This window comes from Solanum stenotomum, chromosome 10 (genome assembly GCF_019186545.1).
Source record: "Solanum stenotomum isolate F172 chromosome 10, ASM1918654v1, whole genome shotgun sequence".
Classification (NCBI taxonomy): Eukaryota; Viridiplantae; Streptophyta; class Magnoliopsida; order Solanales; family Solanaceae; genus Solanum; species Solanum stenotomum.
This window is the reverse complement of record NC_064291.1, coordinates 26,522,630-26,547,013: the sequence shown is the minus strand read 5'-3', so window position 1 is coordinate 26,547,013 and position 24,384 is coordinate 26,522,630. Positions and strand designations below refer to the sequence as shown.

The window sequence follows — 24,384 nt, the reverse complement described above, 5'->3', positions numbered from 1 at the left end:
CAGAAAAGAAAGCAAGATCTCTCATCGGGAGATAAAGGCTAACGAAAAAAGAACATCACTAGGAAGGGCACGAATGTTGAACCAGCTGTTTCTGAGCCATACGATGAGCAACCTTTGATAAATGCAAGGGAGGAACTTAGGGCTAGAAACCAGCCCACAGACATCAGAACCCTTTCCGCTACCACTCCCCCAACTACCGAATTAGTACCGACTCCATCACTACCTCCAACAGCTCCTGCACTCCCTGTAGCTCCACCTCCACCCAGGTCACTGAAAATACTAAAAGGCAATGGTTTACAAATCATTCTAGAAGAAAAATTATTATATGTGGAGGGTTTGGAAGGTAAGCATGTTGAGGTGCTTGACACACTCAGTTATCACAAGTCTGAGCAGTTCACTAGACTACGGGGCACTTACATCCCTTCTTGGGTTCGGGAATTCTACCTAACTTATGGGGAGTTGGTCCCAAAAAATAGAAAAATGGCTAGTAAGTGCCGATCAGTGAAGTCGGTTATGGTCAGAGGCAAGGAAGTGGAGTGTCACAGCCAGCATATTAATGTTGTATTGAGTCGACCACTGCACTTGGTACTCTCCTACATGGGTTTGCCTACTGCTCAGTCCTTGGATGACTTGAAGGGTTGGCTAGCTCCGATGATCTGTAACACCACACCGAGGTAGATGGATACAGGAGTTCAGATTGAGAACAGGGACATGAACATTGCCTCCCCGTATTGGTTTGGTTTCATCAGCAGCACTATCATCGCATCCCAGAACGAGTCCATTATGCAGCATCCTAAGGCTGCTTGCCTTGGGTCTATCATGGCAAGGAGGCAGATCGACTTGGGGCTACTGGTTAGATGGCCATTAGAGCCAAACAGACGCAGACGTCTCTGCCCTTTCCTATTCTGGTTACCGAATTATGATGGCATGCTAGAGTACCCCGAGATCCTGCCAGCGATATATAGGTCACTCTGTCTTCCTCCATTGATATCTGGTGTATAGAGGCCCAATTTACATAAGAGGAGGCTGACAGGAAACAAGCAGCCCCAGTATATAATTCTCCAGAGGTCAATATTGACTTTTTATGAGCAAAATCACCTTCGTCCACCCCGACCTTTGAACCCTTAGGTATACCAGCTCCTTCTTCTTCTTCCTCACAAGTTCCAGGTGCTTCCTCACCCTCCCAGCCTGCCAGAATCACTCAGTCCAAGATCCTGAAGATGGGGCAGTTAGCCTAATCAGCTAATGTGAAAGCCACTAGACTGGAAAGGTCTGTTCCAAAGATGATTGACAGGGCCATACTAGTAACACTTACTCTCATTCAGATTTCTATTGATGCCTTGACAGTGAGAGTTATGGCTTGTGAGAGCAGATAGTGGGAAACCTCTGAGGTGACGACCCTAAAAGCCGAGATTGCAAGTTTGCGGAAGGACATAAATTACCTTAAGTCTACCGACTTCACTTCACTCTTAGAGAGGGCACATGATAAGGATGTTACTGAGACTACCGGAGATGTTCAAAGGGATGGTGCAGCACAGGCTGATTCAGATGCAGAAACCAATGAGGAGTTGATAGAAGCACAAATTAAAGAGATAAGAGTGAGCCAAGATGCAACCATATTCAGAGATCTGCCAGATCTAGTAGAGACAGTTACATCCACAGCAGCCCGTAGTGGATCTGGCACTGCCTTCCCATCTGAGACTACTCCGAGCACTGATGTCCCAACAGATAGAGAGACTGCATAGCCAGGACCTTTCTTTACCCTCCTCTCTACCTTGCTTACATCTACTTTTGGATTCTGTATTATTTGCATTTGAGGACAAATGTTTATATTGGTGGTGGGGTGAGGCTCACCTTTTGTGTGGTAGATGATACTTGTGTTTTTTGTACAGTTGGGTTATATGTTTCAATTGTGTTTTATTTAGAAAAAAAAATTACTTAGGTGATTGTTTGAGCTTATGGCTCTCTTTTGGGTTTAATTGCAAAATGATTTTGACCCTTTCGAAAATTTTTAAATTTTTTGCATATTTTTGTCACCCTCGTGATTTGAACGTGGCTATTCTTTTGCAAAAATTTAAGTCTCAGCTTCGATCAATACCGATGACTTGAATAGTGCTCTCAATTGAACGAACATGAATTTGTGGCTGTGACGAGGCCAAATGAAGTTGCATAGACAATATGTGAACTTTTTGCATCTCGTTAGGATTAGCCATTTATTAAATTGATTCTCTTGTAATGACCATTGCACACTAGTGAAAATGTGTAGTCTTGTTTGACTTAAGTGTTGATTCCTTCTGTGATTAGCTTGCTTTGAACCATGTATGAATAAACTTAGAATTTTCCCTATTAGTCTGATTAGAAAGGTGTCCTCTGGATATTATCTTATGCAACTTAAAGGAGTGTGAGCCAAATTTGACATATACCTCTTTTGTAGCCTATCCGTGAGTGTGTGAAACTCTTTTTGAACACCCTTTGAGCCTTACCTTTCTTTGGAAGAACCTTGATGAACCCTAGACCTCACTTGACCCACTACATATAATCCTCTTAATTGGTGGTTTAGTGAATAATCAACTTAGGCCAAAAGCCTAAGTTGGGGGTGTGGCCAAAAGCCTAAGTTTGGGGTGTGGCCAAAAGCCTAAGTGAATAATCAACTTAGGCCACTAACCCTTACCTTTACCTCATATTAGACATCATAATCGATGTTTGGCTTAGTTATTACTTCGCACCAATCGACACTGGCCTATTAGATAGTATCATACTAAATCTATGTTGACAATTCTTTTCTTGTTGATTACCTCCTTGGTCCGGCAAGTAGCAACAACACGAGTTCTAACGCGTGCACTCGTTAAAAAGACTTCTAAACGAAAGAATTATCAATGCATACAAAACACTATTCAAGAATTGCTTATGTACTATTCATACATTGTTAATCGCTCATGGGTCCCACAACCCTAGTTGTGGATTTAGTTATCCATATTAGCAAGAACACAATTCATAGTTTTAGATGAAGAAATCATGAATTTACGTAAAGAGAATAATAAACCCAGAAATTCAACTTGAATTGCAAAACCAAAATCTTCAAAACGCACTTAGGAAATCAATAATTTCTAGAGTTGCAAATTAATCTCCAAAACCACAAAGTAAAACTAGAATAATAATGTCTAACCCCCAAAAACGAGGTTTACATGCCCTATTTATAGAAAACAAATCCTAAATTAAAAGGGAGACAAATTAAGGAAAGTTTGTTCAGGCATGCGTCTTCATTCCACGAAACTGACTTACGGACTATCGATGGATCTACGATCTATAAGTCCCTTCCGTCAGCCAAGACTTAGAAAATATTTTAGCTTCCAAAAATCAGTTTCTCTGAAGCAAACGACAGACTTGCAGTACGGACCGTAAATCGATCTATGGTCTGTCAATTCCCTCCGTAGCTCCACACTTATAATCTTCAAAAATCAAGTACTGGAACCCTTGCAGTATCATTCTACGGCTCAATCAGTACGGTCCGTAGATCAATCTACGAACCGTCAATGGCCACCGTGGTTGCACACTTGGTCAGACTTCCCTGATTTGTCATCCATACCTTGCATGCTGATCTACGGTCATCACCTATGGACCGTCAATGGACCTACGGACCGTCAATGGACCTACGGACCGTCAATGGACCTACGGTCCGTAGATCACCTCCGTGAATGCCCTTTTTCTGCATTTCTTTCAGCTGTCTCTTTACTTCCGCGCCTGAACATCTTTCCTGCAAAATACAATGAAAACACATAAAAACCAATACAAAAAGGCCCTAGACATGCACAACTTCTAAGTGAAATGTATTAGAAATACTGTAAACTCACAGTATATCAACACTCTCAACTTAAATTCGTTGTTTGTCCTCAAGCGACGCACTATGACTCTAAACGACACTTATATAGAAGCAAGCATTTCAGGCCCAAGCAATCACATGACTCTCTAGCTCCTCACTTTTCAGATACAACTTTGTTCTCTTAGACTCGACAAGCTAATCTATGCAGATCAGACCATGACACAAATCGACCAACTGACGCACAACTTGCACCTTCTCACTGTCACCAAGGCACCAACTTTCCGTCAATGTAACCAGTACCCTTACTTCAAACGAAATCTCTTTTGCACAAAAATGCACCTCATTTATGGAATAAGGATTTATTCAACACTCACGCTCATAAGTAATTTCAAATACAATTAGTGCTTCATGTCATAAGCTTGCCCTTATTTTCACTGCTTAGACTCTCCAAACTAGACTTTAGGATCACTATAGGACTTTATTGGCTTTTAACGTAGACTCAGGGTCAGGTTTGGTACATTTGGGTACTGATTAGTGACTTTCTGCCCTCCTTGACATTACACTAGGCTTCTAACCTCTGTTTTCCTTATTTCTGTCATACTATCACTTTACCTTCTTTCCCTTAATTTTCTTCAACCACGGATGTGACTTTAGACTTTGTAGCTTTTTTTACTTTTATTTTATTTTTCTTTTAGCTTTCAACAAGTCACATCCTTTCCTCACGTTTTCTCCTCTCTTTTTTTCACATCACTCTTTTCATACCCATTTTTTTTTAGTTTCCTCTTTCATAGCCACCCTCAACTTATGGATTTTCCGTTAGTTGAGGTACACAATACCCAGTGTCGGGTCAGGGCCAAGATTGAAGTTACTTTTTACATTAGCCACCCTCAGCTTAGGCTTTTGGCCTAAGTCAAATGCACATGTCCAAGGAGGGACCGGGGCCAACATAGTAGATTATGGGAAGGTGAGTTCGGGGTTTGGAAAGAAATGGTTTACTTTTAGGCTCAAAGTTGGATCAAAGGGAGCAATTATTTCATTTGGTTGGATCCTTCCTTTAGGCAATTTGTTGAATTTTCAGAACAAAGGCCTATGATCACTTCCTAACCTCTAGATTGAATTGTCTCAGTAGGACTAACCGGGCAAGTATTAGTTTTGCACAAAAACTGTTTGAACACTCAACGATTCTCACCCACTCATGGCACATAGTTTCATTATCAGATTTATCAGATTACTCAGTACAAGTTTCAGCTCGAGACATGCCATCAAGTTGATTCGTTATTATGTCATACTTAGAGCCAACATATTCAACTAATTATAGCCTACAATTTCAAGCATACATCCCAAAATCTGATAAGTATCATTTTTCATAAGCCATCATGCTTCTTTCTTTATCATGCTTCTACACATACAATCCTAAGACATGCCGGTTCAACAAAAATTAAACAGTCCCTTGGGGGAAAAGAACACAGGCAAGAAAACCCCAAGAGAGGATTCATGAGTTGGGTTATTCAGACTTCACCCTATCACTCACAATCCATTTACCCCACCCCCAACAAAAATATATGCAGTTGTCCCCAATGCATACAAAAACAATAAAAGAGATTGTATTGGGTGAAGCAAACCTATGGCGCAAAACGCCGGCGAATCATCAACAAGCAGGGGGTCCGATTTCCCGGAACCCACTGGAACAATAGTGGGGGCACCCTCAGTAGTGCCCACCTCAACAATCATAGAACCCTCAGTAGTGCTTTCTATCAATCTCTCCGCACTATCAGTGGTGCTCACAAAGTCACCCTAAATGGGCTGGACCTCTAAAACTGGGGCAGAACTCGATGCCCCTGCACCCCTCTCACGCACCCTTTGCTAGCGCAACTCTTTGTCTAACATCGAAGCCCTCCTTGCCTCCTTATCCTGCTGACGTTGTCTCTTGTGAGCTTTCTCCTCCTCAGTGCGATGAGAACGGTGCCGCTTGCCTTTGGCATGTGTAGGGGCAAGCTCCTCATCGGCGGTCCCACTGAATAGAGTATCCAACACTGTATCATCAGCCAGTGCAGTGGGTGCAACCTGAGGCTCAACTGAAGGTGCGGTAAGGATGGCATCAACGTCAGTCCGGAGGCTGGCTAAGTCAGCCTGCAAACCAGATAGATCTATGGTCGGGGTTGATCGCTCAAGGACTCGCAATTCAAAGGAATCAAGGCGCTTATTCACAGCCTGGACCCTCCGGTCCATCATCCCTTCCATCCTGCGCTCCACTGGCCTCGGACTCGGCTATCGACTTTTGCATCTATGGCTGGATGTGATGCAGCAGGGTAGCCATCTGAGCTTCTAACTTCTGTACTCTGGCCAATGGGACAACAGTAGCTCCTAACTGTGGTATGGACCGGGAAGAGATAAGAGCCATACTAGCTGCTTAAGATGAGGAACCCGGGACAGTGTCGGCGTGATCTGGGATGCTGGGGTCACCGCCCTGTGCCTGCCCCACTGTGTCTGCAATGTCGGCACCCAAGAGAGGTACCTCAACCTGAGGCTCTCTACGAGGCGCTCCCACATTTTCCTCATCTCGAATAAGGCCGATGTCCAATGCCCCTGTAGGGTGGACTAACTTGTCATAATGCCAGATCAGCACTCCAGAGTCCCTGCACGAATGAAAAATTAGACATAAGAAGGGGTAAGTAGTGGAGGTCCTGAATGCCCTCTCGTGAATCTCTGCCAGCAGCATGCGGGCCAAGTCAATTTCCACTCCTGCAACCAATGCCGCAACCATGACCGCTCTGTCCCACGTGAGTTGATTGTCAGTTTTTGTAGGTGACACTCTGTTACGCACCAGCAGCCAGAAGAACTTGGCTGCAAAATTTAATGTGGCCTTCCGGATGCCCAACCGTGGAGCAGCGACCCATTCTGCGCGCTCGCCATCTGCAGCAATGTACTTGGCCAACCATAGTAGAACAGCCTATTGCTGCTCAGCGTTCCTCTGGAAAGCGCCACTCCTCACGATGTCCCATCTATAATCAAACTCTACTGTGTTGAGAGACCAAGAGTGACCTGTGGTAGGACCATAGAGAAAGCGTCTAATCATGGCAGGTGATATGTCCATCGGACAACCTCGAACCAAAGTGGAAGTGAGAGGATCTTGAGCTAGGGGCTTTGACCGTTTGGAAATTGAACCGCGGAGAGTGGCAACATATGAAGTATAGAATTCCCGCACAATCTCCTCGCTATATGTCCCTGGGTCTCGAGCCATCCAATCACACTTGTGAAAGTTGAACAGCCGGTGAATGTCCGAAACAGTGTGCAAGCTCCCCGTGAGGACTCTACGCTCCTCTGTAATCAGTCGGGCCATCTTCTGTTTATCGTTTACTATCTTGGCATCCCGATAAATTTGCCATTGGCCTTCTACACACCACCTATTTAGCTCACCGGCTACAGGAGTGGGGTCATCATTTTGTGGTGCAAGAGTGGACTCCGAGCTAGTTGCTTCATCAGACGAGGCTACTTAGTCATTCTCACCAGACCCTGTGGCTGATTTAGCATTGGACCCTGCAGCATGGGAAGACTCGGATCCTGAAAAATGGGCAGACTCGGATCCTGAAGCATGGGAAGACTCGGATCCGGACATCGACCCCTCTGAACTGGAAGCAGCCCCAGTTGGTGACCCGATCAATGTGTGCTCCTCATCAGACTAGGAGACAGTGACTACGTCAGGAAGCACCTTCCGGGGGGTGCCTCTAGTGCCTCGAGGTGCAGTACGAGAAGTCCTAGTGTTGAGAGGAACATATACTGGATCTGTGTCGGTGTCTGTGTCCTCATCAATTAACCGGAAACTAGGGGCAACAGAATTTGACTTGCCTCGTTTGGAGTAGGTGACCAGCTTTTTGGGTGCCATCGTACCTGCGGAAGCAATATTAGTGTCCAAGACTAACCATAGATAAACAATAAAACCTTTTAGAACTATAACCGAACAGTGACAAAGTCCCAGGAAAATTTCAGACATAAGCTATAGTGGTCATCCACGGAGGATACCTACGGTCCATAGATGGATCAACGGTCCGTGGATCTCTTCCGTGGATCAAGGAACCAATAATATAGGTCGCAGATGAAATCCACGAATGTTCAGAAATGGTCCGTAGATTAATCTACGGACCGTAGTCCACGTCCGTGGTTTCACACTTGGTAAAAAAAAATTGTGTGCATCCAGTGACAACTCTAATCTATGGTCCGTAGATGGATCTACGTCCCGTAGACGGGGTATCGTGGATGTCATCTGTGCCAGGTTTTAGCCATATTTTACTGATCAATCATAGTTGGCCTTATTTTTTTTTACCACATTAACGAAGCCTCATCATGCATGTCAACATTCAATTATGCTAGTTCTTTCTTCTTAAGATTCCGACTAATCATTTTACCAAACAAATTAGACAAGTTTTGGAACCCTAAGTCAAAACTTACATATAGACTTACAATCACATACAATAAATCTACACAACCACTATCTATCATTCCAAGGGCATTGTAATTTTTAAGTTTATCATGCAATTTCATCTAACAATTACCCAAGGTCAAGACCCAACTCCCAACTTTTTATATTCAATCTATGAATCGAAATTCAAAGTGAGGGGAAAGTCTATTACCTTACAAGCAACGAGGAATGGGGTGATTGCGTGACGACATTAAGCTTAGCAAGACCAATGAATCACCTCTGCGCTACTAACCAAACACCGGACCCTTCTTGTGGATTATGGAATGGGTTTTAATTGAAATGGAAGGGAATTTATGGAAGGGATGATATTATGGGGGAGTTATGGAGTGATTTAGGGAGTTTATGGGATGGGGGAAACGGTTTTGGAAGTAATGGAGTGAAATGGAATGGTTTAAAAAATGGGGGTTTTTAAATAAGAGGGGTCCGGGTCGAGTCAAACAGCCTTAGGGTTTGGACTCACGAGACCCTGTCTACGGTTCGTGAGTCGATCTACGGTCCGTAGATCAGGACTGTAGATCACCAATACACTTAGAAAAATTCAGAGGCTTACCTGGAATCTACGGACACCATTTACGGAACGTTGATGAATCAACGGACCGTCGATGGGGTCCGTAGACCTCTGCACCAGACCATTTTCTGCAGATTTATTTCGTGGTGTACCTGCACATGTAGCAACCAATAGGCTATTATATTTTTTACATTTTCTGGACATTTTTTAGACACGGACCCTATACTAATTCTAGCCAACACTAAGAACTAAAACACTAAAACACCTACCTATATTTAGGCAAAGACGGAATTAAACAGAGAAAGCTAAACTACGAAATGGAAAACAGAACCCTGTCGTTAGGTAGATTGTACATCTTGGGTTGCCTCCCAAACAGCGCTTGATTTAACGTCGCGGCACGACGCAAGTGTCTTGATTACTCAGACTTCATCAAGATTGTAGGCCTCAATCACTTCTTGCACAGTTTCACCATTTCCCAAATAGATCTTGATCATTTGCCCGTTTACCACGAACCTTGTTCCATCCCTATTTTCAAGCTCAACCGCTTCATGAGGGAGCACTTTAGTGAGCAAAAATGGCCCGGTCCATTTAGACTTGAGTTTGCCTGGAAACAGGCGCAACCTAGAGTTGAATAGCAGCACAAGATCACCATCCACAAATTCTCGCTTTTCAATTCTTTGATCATGATACCTCTTTATCTTCTCTTTGTACAAGGCTGAACTTTCATAAGCTTTTAGGCAAAACTCATCAAGCATATTCAAGTCATTCATACTTTGATTAGATGCGGCGCCCCAATCCAAATTTAACTTCTTCACTGCCCGCATAGCCTTATGATCTAGCTCCACTAGTAAATGACAAGACTTCCCATATACAAGTTGGTAAGGAGACATACCTTTGGGGATCTTGTATGCAGTGCGATATGCCCATAGAGCATCATCAAGTTTACTTGACCAATCCGTTCTATTAGCATTCACAGTCTTTGCCAATATCTGTTTGATCTCTCTGTTGGATACTTCAACTTGACCGCTAGTCTGTGGATGGTAAGGAGTGGCTACATTGTGACGGACACCATATTTCTCTAGTAGTACCTTGAACAACTTATTAGAAAAGTGAGAACCTCCATCGCTAATAATAGCCCTCGGTGTACCAAATCTAGAGAAGATATTCTTTTTCAAGAATGCAGTGACACTTTTACCTTCATTGTTAGAGAGCGCAACTGCTTCCACCCTCTTCGATACATAATCAACCGCAACAAGAATATACATCATCCCATATGAACTCACAAATAGACCCATAAAATCAATGCCCCATACATCAAAACAACTCTATCACCAATATAGAATTCATTGGGAGCTCTTGCCTCTTTGAAATTCCTCCTTCTCTTTGGCAACGATCACAAGACTTGGCAAAGTCATGAGCATCTTGGTGAATGGTAGGCCAGTAGTACCCACATTGCAAAATCTTATGTGCAGTCCTAATACCACTATGATGCCCACCAACAGGTGATGAATGGCATGCTTCAAGTACACTAAACATCTCAACCTCGGGCACACAGCGACGAATAGTCTCATCAGCACAACTACGATACAAGTAAGGCTCATCCCAAAAAAATCTATTCACATCATGCATAAACTCTTTCCTTTGGTGAAAAGACAAATCGGGAGGCACAACATTGCTTGCCAAATAATTAGTAAAGTATGTGAACCAAGGAATCAAATCATGAGAAGCAGCCAATACATGTTCATTTGGAAAAGTATCATTAATTTCAGCCCTATGTCCAAGCTTTAGCATAGCCACTTCCTCTAATCTGGACAAGTGATCAGCAACTTGATTTTCGGTCCCCTTTCTATCTTTTACTACAAAATCAAACTCTTGCAACAACAATACTCATCTAATCAATCTCGGTTTTGCATCCTTTTTCGCCATCAAATACCTCAATGGAGAATGGTCAGTATGCACTATGACCTTAGTACCAAGCAAGTAGGATCGAAATTTTTCGAATGCAAAAACCACAGCAAGAAGTTCTTGTTCGGTCACAGTATAGTTCTTCTGGGCTACATTTATAGCTTTGCTAGCATAGTAAATAGGGTGAAGAATTTTCTCTCGCCTTTGTCCCAATACTACACCAAGCGCCAATCCACTCGCATAGCGCATTACCTCAAACGGTTGTCCCCAATCCGGTGAAATAATGACAGGTGTTGTAACCAATTTCTTCTTCAACTCTCCAAATGCTCTAAAACAATCATCATCAAAATAGAACTTACACTCCTTCTCAAGCAATTTGCACAACAGATGTGCAATTTTTGAGAAATGTTTGATGAATCTCCTATAAAAACCTGCGTGCCCAAGAAAACTTCTAACACCTTTTACAGAAATGGGTGGTGGAAGCTTTTCTATTACCCTAACTTTAGCTCTATCAAACTCAACACCTTTCTCTGAAATTCGATGACCCAAAACTATACCTTCTTTCACCATGAAATGACACTTCTCCCAATCCAGCACCAAGTTGCAGTCTTCACATCTTTTAAGCACCTCGGCCAGATGATCTACACAACGATCAAAAGAATCACCTACAACTGAAAAATCATCCATGAACACTTCAATAGTGTCTTCAACCATATCAGAAAATATCAACATCATACACCGTTGGAAGGTTGTTGTAGCATTGCACAACCCGAATGACATCCGTTTGAAAGCAAAAGTCCCATATGGGCAAGTGAAGGTGGTCTTCCCTTGGTCTTCTGGAGCTACAGAAATTTGATTGTAGCCCGAATACCCATCTAGCAAACAATACCAACCCTTTCCGGCAAGTCTATCCAACATTTGGTCCATGAATGGCATAGGAAAGTTAACCTTTTCTGTCCATGCATTCAACTTTCGGTAATCTATACACACTCTCCATCCAGTAACGGGCCTCATTTGAACAAGCTCATTTCTATCATTTGGAACCACAGTCATACATACCCAACTACTATCTGCAATGGGAAAGACGACTCCTACATCCAGCCACTTGATGATCTCCTTTTTAACTACCTCTTACATAGGTGGATTTAATCTTCTGTGGTGCTCAACACTGGGCTTATGATCTGGCATGAGTTGGATTTTGTGAGAGAAAATACCGGAGGGGATCCCAATAATATCTGCAATAGTCTACCCAATAGCTCACTTGAACTTCTTTAACACAGTCACCAAACACTCTACTTGTCTCGCATTCATATCTGTTGCAATGATGACCAGCAAAGTATTCTCTTCGCCCAAGTATACATACCTCAAGTGCGGTAGTAGAGCCTTAAGCTCCAATTTCGGTGCCTCCACAATAGATGGTCTTGTGGGTGGGGACTCGCGATTCTTCATGTCTAACTCATACTTCATTGGTTTGGACTGATATTCACACTTGTCGAGTGCGGCTACCAACTCATCATACTCTTCAATACCATCATTGTCGAAATTCATCATAATTATTGCTAGTGCCTCAACACCTAGTCGCTCTTCAATTTGCACTTCTGACCGACTCTCCACTCTGTAAGTTATAGCAGATACTGTTTGAAGCTCACCATTCTGCTTCATGGACCTACAGATATTGACAGTTGCTTCTTCATTGTTCAGTCTGAACTTCATTTGACCATTTTTAATAGCAACCAATGCACGCCCTATGGCAAGAAATGGTCTCCCAAGGATGATGGGAACCTCAAAATCAACCTCACAGTCAAGAATCACAAAATCCCCCGGAAAGATGAAAGACTTTACTTTCACTAGTATGTCATGGAGTACACCAATGGGCCTCTTCACAGTTCGATCAGCCATTAGTAACCGCATTGCAGTGGGCTTTGGGTCCCTTAGACCCAACTTCTTGTAAATAGACAAGGGCTTGAGGTTGATGATATCACCAAGATCACACAATGCCTTAGCAAAGTGTAACAACCCTATAGTACATGGGATCGTGAAAGCACCAGGGTCTTCTTTCTTCTGCACCAGAGATCTTGTAGCAATAGCGCTACAATGCTACAATCTATCATCATCTTCAAAACTCACAGACCTTTTCTTTGTCACCATATCTTTCATAAACTTGGCATACCCAGGCATTTGCTCCAAGGTTTCTATCAAAGGGACATTGATAGAAAGCTGCTTCAACATAGTAATAAACCTGTGATATTTACCATCTTCAGTCTTCTTTACTAACCTCTGTGGAAAAGGTGGTGGAGGTCTAGGTATGGGGACAACTTTCTGAGATATCTCCGCTTCTTGCTCTGTCGCAGTCTCAGACTCTTCTCTAACTTCCACCACATCATCTTCTTTTCTAATCTCAGTATCCACCACAAACGGCATAGGTGGATCTATGGTTTGCTTACCCCCTCGAGTAGTAATTGCCATACAATGACCATCATTTTTTGGATTCTGGATGGTGTTGCTAGGAAGAGTGCCAGGTTGACGCGGGTTCACTGTAGTAGACAACTGATTCATCTGCTGCTCTAGATGCTTTATTGACACTGCATGGGCATCAACCTTTTGACCAATACCAAACAAGTCGTTTCTCATCTCCTTCACATTCTCATCAGTTGCATCAAACCTTCTCATCATCTTCTGCATCATATCTTCAATACGTGACATTATTATTCGATTTTTACTTTGTGGTTTTGGAGATTAATTTGCAACTCTAGCAATTATTGATTTCCTAAGTGCGTTTTGAAGATTTTGTTTTGTAATTCATGTTGAATTTCTGGGTTTATTATTCTCTTTACGTAAGTTCATGATTTCTTCATCTAAAACTATGAATTGTGTTCTTCCTAATATGGGTAACTAAATCCACAACTAGGGTTGTGGGAGCCATGAGCGATTAACAAAGTATTTAATATTCATGTTGCCCCGGAGGTAGAGGAGGTAAAACAATAGGCCCATCAGAGTCTTCAATATTCATGTTGCCCTGATAGTTGTCATGTTGACGTGGGCCTAGTGGATCTTGCGCCCTCAACGAATCACCCAATTGATTTTCAGGTGGAACTTGGTTGTCCCCACCAACTACCCTATGTTGTTGTAACTCAACTGCATCATCTAGATTTCCTCCGATAGGATCAATTGGATCCCTTGGATTTTTCATTCTTCGCAAAGTGCGGGTCAGCTCTGGATCATAAAGAGTAAGTGGTTCACCCTGGCTCCGTGTACTTGGCATACACTAGAGTGAGAACCTGAGAAAGACAAAATCAAAGAGAAAAAGTAAAATTAGGAAATATTTGACTAACGTTCAATAATGTAGTTAAAATAAATCTAAAAGCTAAATTCCCCAGAACCGGCGCCAAAATTTGATACGCTCAAATTACACCTCCCTACAGAAGTATAAGTGATCGTTATCAAGTAAAGAACCCAACTTGTAGGTCGGGGTCGATCCCACGAGGAAAATGGTTTAGACTTAATTTAACCAACAATTATATTCAATTAGTCAAATTACTTCCAGAAACAGGTAATTAAAGGGGGGTTTGTTTGCGTGAAACAAATAGTAAGAATTTAATAAGTAATCGGTAATCAAAACTCAACTTTGGTTGTTATCAAGCTAAGAGAAATAACTAGGGTATACGTGTTCCCCACAAGCTCATAACGCAATAATCCTAGTAACAGGAATCATTTCCTAGTGTATTACATGCAAAGTGATAAGTTAGGTATCTCTAAATCCTTGGTCCGGCATCTAGAGAATTTCACCCCGCACCTTGGTCCGGCTATGTGTGTATAATTTACTAACCCTTACCTTTACCTCATATTAGACATCATAATCGATGTTTGTCTTAGTTATTACTTCGCACCAATCGACACTAGCCTATTAGATAGTATCACACTAAATCTATGTTGATAATTCTTTTCTTGTTGATTACCTCCTTGGTCCGGCAAGTAGCAACAAGGCGAGTTCTAACGCGTGCACTCGTTAAAAAGACTTCTAAACGAAAGAATTATCAATGCATGCAAAACACTATTCAAGAATTGCTTATATACTATTCATACTTTGTTAATTGCTCATGGTTCCCACAACCCTATATGTGGATTTAGTTACCCATATTAGCAAGAACACAATTCATAGTTTTAGATGAAGAAATCATGAACTTACGTAAAGAGAATAATAAACCCAAAAATTCAACTTGAATTGCAAACCTAAAATCTTCAAACTACACTTAGGAAATAAATAATTTCTATAGTTGCAAATTAATCTCCAAAACCACAAAGTAAAACTAGAATAATAATGTCCAACCCTCAAAAACGAGATTTACATGCCTTATTTATAGAAAACAAATCCAAAATTAAAAGGGAAACGAATTAAGGAAAGTTTGTTCAGGCACGCGTCTTTATTCCACGAAATTGACTTACGGACCGTCGATGGATCTATGGTCCGTAAGTCCCTTCCATCAGCCAGGACTTAGAAAATATTTTAGCATCCAAAAATCAGCTTCTCTGAAGCAAACGACGGACTTGCAGTATGGACAGTAGATCGATCTACTGTCCGTCAATTCCCTCCGTAGCTCCACACTTAGAATCTTCAAAAATCAGGTACTGAAACCCTCGCAGTATCGTTCTACGGCTCAATCAGGACTGTCCATAGATCTCAATGGCCACCGTGGTTCCACACTTGGTCAGACATCCCTAATTTGTCATCCATACCTTGCCTGCTGATCTACGGTCATCACCTACGGTCCGTAGATCACCTCCATGAATTCCCTTTTTCTGCATTTCTTTCAGCTGTCTCTATACTTCCGCGCCTGAACATCTTTCCTGCAAAATACAATAAAATCACATAAAAAACAATACAAAAAGGTCCTAGACACACACAACTTGTAAGTGAAATGTATTAGAAATACCGTAAACTCACGGTATATCAGCACTTACTCCCATTCAGACTTCTGTTGAGGCCTTGACATGAGATTTATGGCTTGAGAGAGTAGACAATGGGAAACCTCTGAGGTGACGGCCCTAATAGCCGAGATTCCAGGATTGTGGAAGGATGTAAATTACATTTAGTCTACCAACTTTACTTCACTCTTAGAGAGAGCAGATGATAAGGATATTCCTAAGACCACCAGAGATGTGCAAAGGGATGGTGCAACACAGGTAGAGTCAAATGCAAAAATCGACAAGGAGTTGAGAGCAGCACAGGTTGAGGAGATAAGAGTGAGCCAAGATGCGACCATATTCAGAGATCTGCTAGATATAGTAGAGACAGTTACGTCCACAGCAGCCCCTAGTGGATGTGGCGCAGCCTTCCCATCGGAGATTACTCCGGGCACAAATGTCCCAACAAATAAAGAGATTGCATAGCTAGGACCTTTGTTTATCCTCCTCTCTACCTTGCTTACATCTACTTTTGGATTATATATTATTTGCATTTGAGGACAAATGCTTTTATTGGTGCTGGGTGAGGCTCACCTTTTGGGTGCTAGATGATACTTGTGTTTTAGTGTACAGTTGGGTAATCTACTTCGATTGTGTTTTTTTAAAAAAAAAAATTAGCTTTTGCGATTGTTTGAGCTTATGGCTCTCTTTTGGGTTTAATTGCAAAATGATCTTGACCCTTCCGAAAAATTTAAAATTTTTTGCACATTTTTGCCACCCCTCGTGAGTTGAACGTGGCTATTCTTTTTCAAAACATTAAGTCTCGGCTTCGATCAATACCGATGACTTGAATAGTGCTCTCAATTGAACAAACATGAATGTATGGCTATGACGAGGCCAAATGAAGTTTCATAGACAGTATGTGAACTTTTTCCATCTCGTTATGATTAGCCATTTATCGAATTGATTCTCTTGTAATGACCATTGCACAGTTGAGAAAGTGTGTAGTCTTGTTTGACTTAAGTGTTGATACCTTGTGTGATTAGTTTTCTTTGAACCATGTATGAATAGACCTACAAGTTTCCATGTTAGTCTGATTGATTTAGAAAGGTGTCCTCTTGATATGATCTTAGGCAACTTTAAAGAGTGTTAGCCAAATTTGACATATACCTCTTTTGTGGCCTATCCGTGAGTGTGTGAAACTCTTTTTGAACAACTTTTGTGCCCTACATTTCTTTGGAAGAACCTTGATGAACCCTAGACCTCACTTGACCCACTACCTATAATCCTCTTAATTTGTGGTTTAGTGAATAATCAACTTAGGCCAAAAGCCTAAGTTGGAGGTATGGTGAAAAGGAAAAGGAGTAGTCAAGAAGTGCAGGAAAAGTCCCCATTAACCCATGGTGTTGCAGAACAGTGGAAACCCCTTCAATATGAAAAAAAAGTGGAATAAGGTACGAAGGAAATTGGGTTTCCAAGAAATCCATGAAGCTGAATAAACAGGTGACTTAGAAGCAGTAGAAAAAGAATCGATAAAGGAAAAGAAGGGAATGCCCTGAGAATACCACATCCCACAAGGAAGGAGCACAAAGCCTAAATGGCCATACATTTGTACTCATCCCTATTACAAGCGTTAGAAAGACCTTTTTTATCTTGAGTAAGCCGAATCGAAAGTCGATTGGAAAATAAGGGCAAACCTATGGGTAAAAACATGCATTGTGTTCCTGTTTTTGAGTGTGAGCGTTGCATCGGATTCCTGATCTTGAATTGATTAATCTCTTTTTGTGAATATGGAATCATTCTTCATGTGAGGGCATTTAGATACTTTTTGTCAAGCTTGAACTTGCACAAGTAGCAAGTATTGCGAGCAGGAGAATCTCTAATAATGGTGTGTCACAACTTGAATCTTTGAGTACACAGTTGATCTGTGCATATGTAATTTGATTTTTGTTGTGTATGTTCATGTTTGAGTATTGTTTATCACTACTTGAGACACCCTTTTTGAACGGCTGAACTTTAGTTTGCTTGAGGACAGGCAAAAGTTTAAGTTGGGGGTGTTGAGGAGTCCACAAATTGGACTTATTTAGGGCTTTATTTTGACAAGAATAGTGTCATCGAATGCTTATTTTGTCTAAATATCTGATGAAAACTCTTAAGTTTTAGGTAATTGAAGTTTTAGTGAAAGCTTGGACACTTAGGCACAAAAAGGAACAAAAAGGCAGATAAGAACGACGAAGTTGAAGCCCGAGCATCGCCAAGGACACTTGGCGATTCACCGAAGGGATTTACTCCGCTCTTTGTTCTAGTACACGAAGTCCTTTAGGATAAAAAAGGCGATGAAAGGAGCAGTCGGTGCTTCGTTGAATAGTTTTGTGATATAGTACTATACCTCGCAATGGCCCAGAATCTGAAGGTGCTGAAGGCTAGCATGAAAAGGCGATGAGACAGATGAAGGGCTTGTAGTCGAATTCATTCGGCGAGTCGTCAAAGTCTTTCGGCGACATAGAGTAACTTCACCGAAAGATCCACCAGCGTTATTTTATGAAGTCTATAAACACTGAACTTATTATTATTTTTAAGAGTCAAACCTTTATTTTAGTTTCCAGAATAGAATAGTACTTTTTAGATATTTTCTCTCAAGTTAGGTGAGGGTTTTTGGAAACTTGAAAAAATGAGTTCATCGTCCCCAAGTTGGAAGTAAGACTACTTTATTCTTCTTCCTTTGCCTAAATTAAGGTTTAATTTCTTATACCCATTTGATTTTACTTTCATTTTAGGTGTATTTTGTTATTAGTTGATGTGTGGTTATAAACCCCCATTCTTGGGGTGTGATTTAGTCAAAGTCAATATGTGTTGATATTATTGTTGGGTCTTGCTTGCTGATAGGTTAGATGTAGTTTAATGGTGATTTCACCTAGTGGTTGTGGTTTAATCTAAAGGGTTTGTAGTTGCAAATACAAAGTCACTCATGTGTTTTCGGCTTGCCTGAGAGGGAGGTCGTGAAACCAAGACCACTAGACTGATGGCCTAAAGAGTGGGTCGACATGAGGTTCAGCCCGAGAGAGTGAACCCTAGTCCCATATCCTAACACTCAGCTCGAGAGAGTGAGTGAGTAAGGCGTAGGTTGGTCTTCATGCGGCAAATGGGTGTTCGAGAGGAATGCATTTGAAATTGGGTAAGTTGCCCGAGAGAGAACTTATTTCCATTTAAAGCTTAGCCTAGTCACTATTATCTTACAAATTTCTTGTCAAAAGCATATACCCAACTATTTATCTCAACTTGTATTGCGGTCACACCCCAAGAACATTTCCTCGTACTTGATTTTCTTGTTAATTTTTGCTGCTGTTACTTCTTGTAACAAAACCCCAAAATCGATATTTGACACTTTCGTGTCAACCCTTTATTTACAATGTTTTTGTTCGTTAATGTCTTTAGCTACGACTAGTTAGAGCTTAATTTTATTTTTCTATCAATTCTCAAAACCACTCCATTGGGACATGACCCGAACCTTTAGTTGGATTACTATACTATCAACAATCGTAAACACTCATACCGTAGGTTAGTGTCATTGGTCACGATAAGCATCAAAATGGCGCCTCTCCCAGGGATATGGTGTTATTTGAAAATTTTTAGATTGGTAGAATTTTTGTTCTTCTTAGTTGTAGTTCACTAACTTAGTTTAAGTTTTCTTTTTCGTTGAGTTGTCCACTTAGATGAACATGGCTGAGCAGAGTAGTGGCAAGTTGGTGGAAGTAAGCCAAGAAGTCCAAATGGACCTCACGCTGACCGCACTGGCATCTCAGCTAAATGAACTAGCCATCAAACTCTCAGAGGTGGAAGTCCAATGCAACAACAAGGGGAGGTGTATACCCCTTCATGAGCAGAGGAAGTCTAGAAATGGGAGAGAAAATCGTGTCGAGGACACACTTCAAATCATTCTCCAAAAGGTCACCGATCAGGATCGGGTGTTGGAAGAAATAAAAGAGAATATTGAAGTGTTGCATCAAATGATAGGATCCCACTCTAGATTAATCCAGCTAATCAGGTCACTCTTGAGTTTTGCATTGCCTTATCTACACCCAAATAACATATTGGGGTCACCTAGTGACACTGGGGCAAACCCCAATACCGGAGTGTGAGACAAGGCTTATGTCGTGCCACGACGTAAATAAAGAGCTTCCTGGGAGGCAGCCCAAGGTTTTACTGCTTTTAATTATTTTGTTCGAATAATGGTGTGCTAATTTTGTAGGGTAAAATGAGAAAGGTGTTGAGAAGTGCAACTTGGCGAGCCAAAGACCCAATGGGCGAGTCACCGAATCTATCGGCGACTCCAACTTAACCCGCTATTGGGACCCCAAAATAAGAAATATCCTGTAAAACTCTGTGAAGTAAGTATGCATTCGGTGCATCATCGATTTTATCGGTGATAAGACTAACGTCTCCGAATGACAGAGAATTGAACGGTTATGTAAAGCTAGAAAGTCAAAATGTTTGAAGCTCTCACTTTCCCCCTTCTTAAACGCCTCAAAATCACACCAAAGTTACTTATTCTTAGATTTTTACCTTTCCATTAGTATTTCAATTGGTAAATAGTGCTTGGGGTTGTATCTTTTTGCTGCCTAGCGTTCTAAAAAGCAATTTGATCGGCATTAAAAGTTAGTCCATAAAACCCCGAATTTATCTTAAAAATTTTTGCTCTCTTTTGCAATTGTAGTATCAGGATGGCGTGTGATGGGCCTCTCTGATAGAAATAAGTTGATATACTATTAGTAATTCGAGCTTAATTGCCTGAAATATTTTAATAGTCGAATACCTTGTTGTTTGTGCTTTAATTTGATTGAGTTGTACTGGGTGTTGCTTGATTGTCGTTATATTGTTGGGGTAAAACCTAAATGGCCCACATTTGTGCTGAGCAATGAAAATTCCTCAACAAAATAATGGGTGACGACATTCTTAAAGGTGAACGTAGTTAAATGCCTAAAATTTGGCGGGACCAGAAGAAGTCTGAGCATTCTCGAATGATGGGAAGTATGGGTCTTGTGTGAATTTTGTACCTACACACTTTAATTTCGTTTTCAGTACTTGTATGACCGATTCTAACAAGTAGGTTGAAAAATAGGCACGTTGAATCCTTCGGCGAGCTGGGTCGTGGTCGCCAAACGATTCGGCGGTTCGCCTACTGATCTTATATCGCTCTTCATTCATGTACTTAGTACTGAGAGATCTGTAACTTTCAGCAGACACATCCGTGGTCGCCGAAGGTAGTCGGCGACTCGCCATTAGTACTTCAGACCACCTTTCGCATGCCTCATCTACCCTCTTTCACTGTATTTTTTGGTGGACTACTTGGTAATCGCCGAAGGTAGTCGGTGTCTCGCCAAATAGAATTTTTCATCGCTTATTTGCCTAGATTTCAAGCTAATCCTTTCTGTGATTTCGACCTAGCTCGCTAAAGAGATTAGGAAATTCGCCAATTGATAAGCGAACCTTTCTACTTCAGATTTTCTGTGTTTTAGTGTGATTGTTCTTCTGACTGATAAAAAACTTTTGTAGATATGGTACGCAAAAACCGAAATGCACCACCTCAGAAGAAGGAAATGGAAATTATAATCAATGAAGGAGGATCACGTCCTTCACAGAAAAGAAAGCAAGATCTCTCACCGGGAGATAAAGGCAAATGAAAAAAGTACATCAGTAGGAAGGGCACAGATCTTGAACCAGCTATTTCTGAGCAGGAGGATAAGCAACCTTTGATAAATCGAAGGGAGGAACTTAGGGCTAGAAATCAACCCACAGCCACCGGAACCCCTTCCGCTGCCACTCCCCCAACTACCAAATTAGTGTCGACTCCAGTACCACCTTCAGCGGCTCCTGCACTCCATGTAGCTCCACTTGAACCTAAGTTGTTGAACATACTAAAAGGTGATGGTTAACGAAGCATTCTAGAATAAAAATTATTATTTGTAGAGGGTTTGGAAGGTAAGCATGCTGAGGTACTTGACACACTCAAGTATCACGAGTTCGAGCAGTTCACTAGACCGCGGGGCTCTTACATCTCTTCCTGGATTTGGGAATTCTACCTAGCTCATGGGGAAATGGTCCCAAAAAATAAGAAAAAGGCTAGTGAGTTCCGACCGGTGAATTTGGTTATGGTTAGAGGCAAGGAAGTGGAGTGTCACAGAGAGCATATTAATGTTGTATTGGGTCGACTGCTACACTCGGTACTATCCTACCAGGGTTTGCCTACTGCTCAGTCACTGGACGACTTGAAGGGTTGGCTAGCTCCGATGATCTCTAACACCACCCCAAGGTGGATGGATACAGGAGCTCAAATTGAGAAGAGGGACATGAACATTGCCTCCCGGTACTGGTTTGGTTTCATTAGCAGCACTATCATGCCATTCCAGTACGATTCCATTATGTGGCATCCTAAGGCAGCTTACCTTGGGTCTATCATGGCTAAGAGGCGGATCGACTTGGGGCTTCTGGTTTCACAGTAGATGGACATTAGAGCCAAACATACGCAGACTTCTTGCCCTTTCCTGTTCTGGTCATCAAATTATGTCAGCATGCTGGGTTACCCCGAGAACTTGCCAGAGATATAGAGGTCACTCTGTCTTCCTCCACTGATATCCGACGTATAGAGGCTGAATTTACACGAGATGAGGATGACAGGCAATGAGCAGCCCAAATAGATAATTCTCCAAAGGTCAATATTGACTTATTATCAGCAAAAACACCTTCGTCCACCCCGGCCTCTGAACCCTAAGGTATACCAACTCCTTCTTCTTCTTCCTCACAAGTTCTAGGTGCCTTCTCATCCTCCCAACCTGCCAGAATCACTCAGGCCATGATCCTGAAGATGAGGCAGTTGGCCTATTCAGCTGATGTGAGAGCCACCAAACTGGAAAGGTCTATTCCAGACATGATTGACAGGGCCATACTAGTAGCAGTTACTCCCATTCAGACTTCTGTTGATCCTTTGACAGTGAGAGTTATGTCTCGTGAGAGCATACTATGGGAAACCTCTGAGGTGACGGCCCTAAAATCTGAGAATGCAAGTTTGCGGAAGGACGTAGATTACCTTAAGTCTACCGACTTCACTTCACTCTTAGAGAGAGCAGATGATAAGGATATTCCTGTGACCACCGGAGATGTGCAAACGGATGATGCAGCATAGGTAGAGTCCAATGTAGAAACCGACGAGGAGTAGATAGCAGCACAGGTTGAGGAGATAAGAGTGAGCCAAGATGCGACCATACTCACAGATCTGCCAGATCAACTAGAGACAGTTTCGTCCACAGCAGCCCCTAGTGGATCTGGCACTGCCTTCACATCTGAGACTACTCCGGACACTGATGTCCCAACAGATAAAGAGGCTGCATTGCAAGGACCTTTCGTTATCCTCATCTCTACCTTGCTTACATCTACTTTTGGATTCTATATTATTTGCATTTGAGGACAAACACCTTTATTGGTGGTGGGATGAGGCTCATCTATTGTGTGCTAGATGATACTTGTGTTTTGGTGTACAGTTGGGTTAGCTGTTTCAATTGTGTTTTTTTTTAGTAAAAAAAACTACTTTTGTGATTTTTTGAGCTAATAGCTCTCTTTTGGATTTAATTGCAAAATGATTTTGACCCTTCTGAAAAATTTTAAATTTTTCTCACATTTTTGCCACCCCTCGTAAGTCGAATGTGGCTATTCTTTTACAAAAATATAAGTCTCGGTTTCGATCAATACCGATGACTTGAATATTGCTCTCAATTGAACGAACATGAATGTATGGCTATGACGAGGCCAAATGAAGTTGCATAGACAATATGTGAACTCTTTGCATCTCGTTGTGGTTAGCCATCTATCGAACTGATTCTCTTGTAATGACCATTGCACAATAGCGAAAGTGTGTAGTCTTGTTTAACTTAAGTGTCGATGCCTTGTGTGATTTGCTTGCTTTGAACCATGTATGAATAAACCTACAATTTTCCATGTTAGTCTGATTGATTTAGAAAGGTGTCATCTTGATATGATCTTAGGCAACTTTAAAGAGTGTAAGCCAAATTTGACATATACCTCTTTTGTGGCTTATCCATGAGTGTTTGGAACTCTTTTTGAACACCCTTTGAGCCTTACCTTTCTTTGGAAGAACCTTGATGAACCCTAGACCTCACTTGACCCACTACCTATAATCCTCTTAATTTGTGGTTTAGAGAATAACCAACTTAGGCCAAAAGCCTAGGTTGGGGGTTTGGTGAAAAGGAAAAGGAGAAGTCAAGAAGTGCAGGAAAAGTCTCCCTTAACCAATGGTATTGCAGAACAGTGCAAACCCATTTCAATTCAAAAAAAAGATGTGGAATAAGGTACTAAGGAAATCGAGTTTCCAATCAATCCATGAAGGTGAATAAACAGGTGACTTAAAAGCACTAGAAAAAGAATCGATAAAGGAAAAGAAGGGAATGCCCTGAGAATACCATATCCCACGAGGAAGGAGCCACTGAGCCTAAATGACCATACATTTGCACTCATCCCTATTACAAGCCTTAGAAAGACCTATTTTTATCTTGAGTAAGTCGAATCGAAAGTCGATTAGAAAATAATGGCAAACCTATGGGTAAAATCATATATTGTGTTCTTATTTTTGAGTGTAAGCGTTGCATCTGATTCCTAATCTTGAATTGATTAACCTTTGTGTTTGAATATGGAATCATTCTTCATGTGAGGCATTTAGATACTTTTTGTCGAGCTTGAACTTGCACAAGTAGCAAGTATTGC

The 24,384-nt window shown here is 41.7% G+C and overlaps 1 protein-coding gene across 4 annotated transcripts in view; it reads left to right on the top strand.

Moving 5' to 3' along the window:
- The window catches only part of LOC125878283 (aspartate aminotransferase, chloroplastic), a 936,263-nt gene that overhangs the window by 839,030 nt on the left and 72,849 nt on the right, over positions 1-24,384 (top strand). Inside the window, exon 1 of one of the 4 annotated variants that reach the window (XM_049559504.1) lies at positions 18,331-18,338. The exons of the other annotated variants lie outside the window; for them this stretch is intronic. The gene's annotated coding sequence lies outside the window, so the exon portion shown is untranslated. Of the gene's footprint in view, positions 1-18,330; positions 18,339-24,384 lie in introns of those variants that run through there. 4 annotated transcript variants of the gene reach the window in all.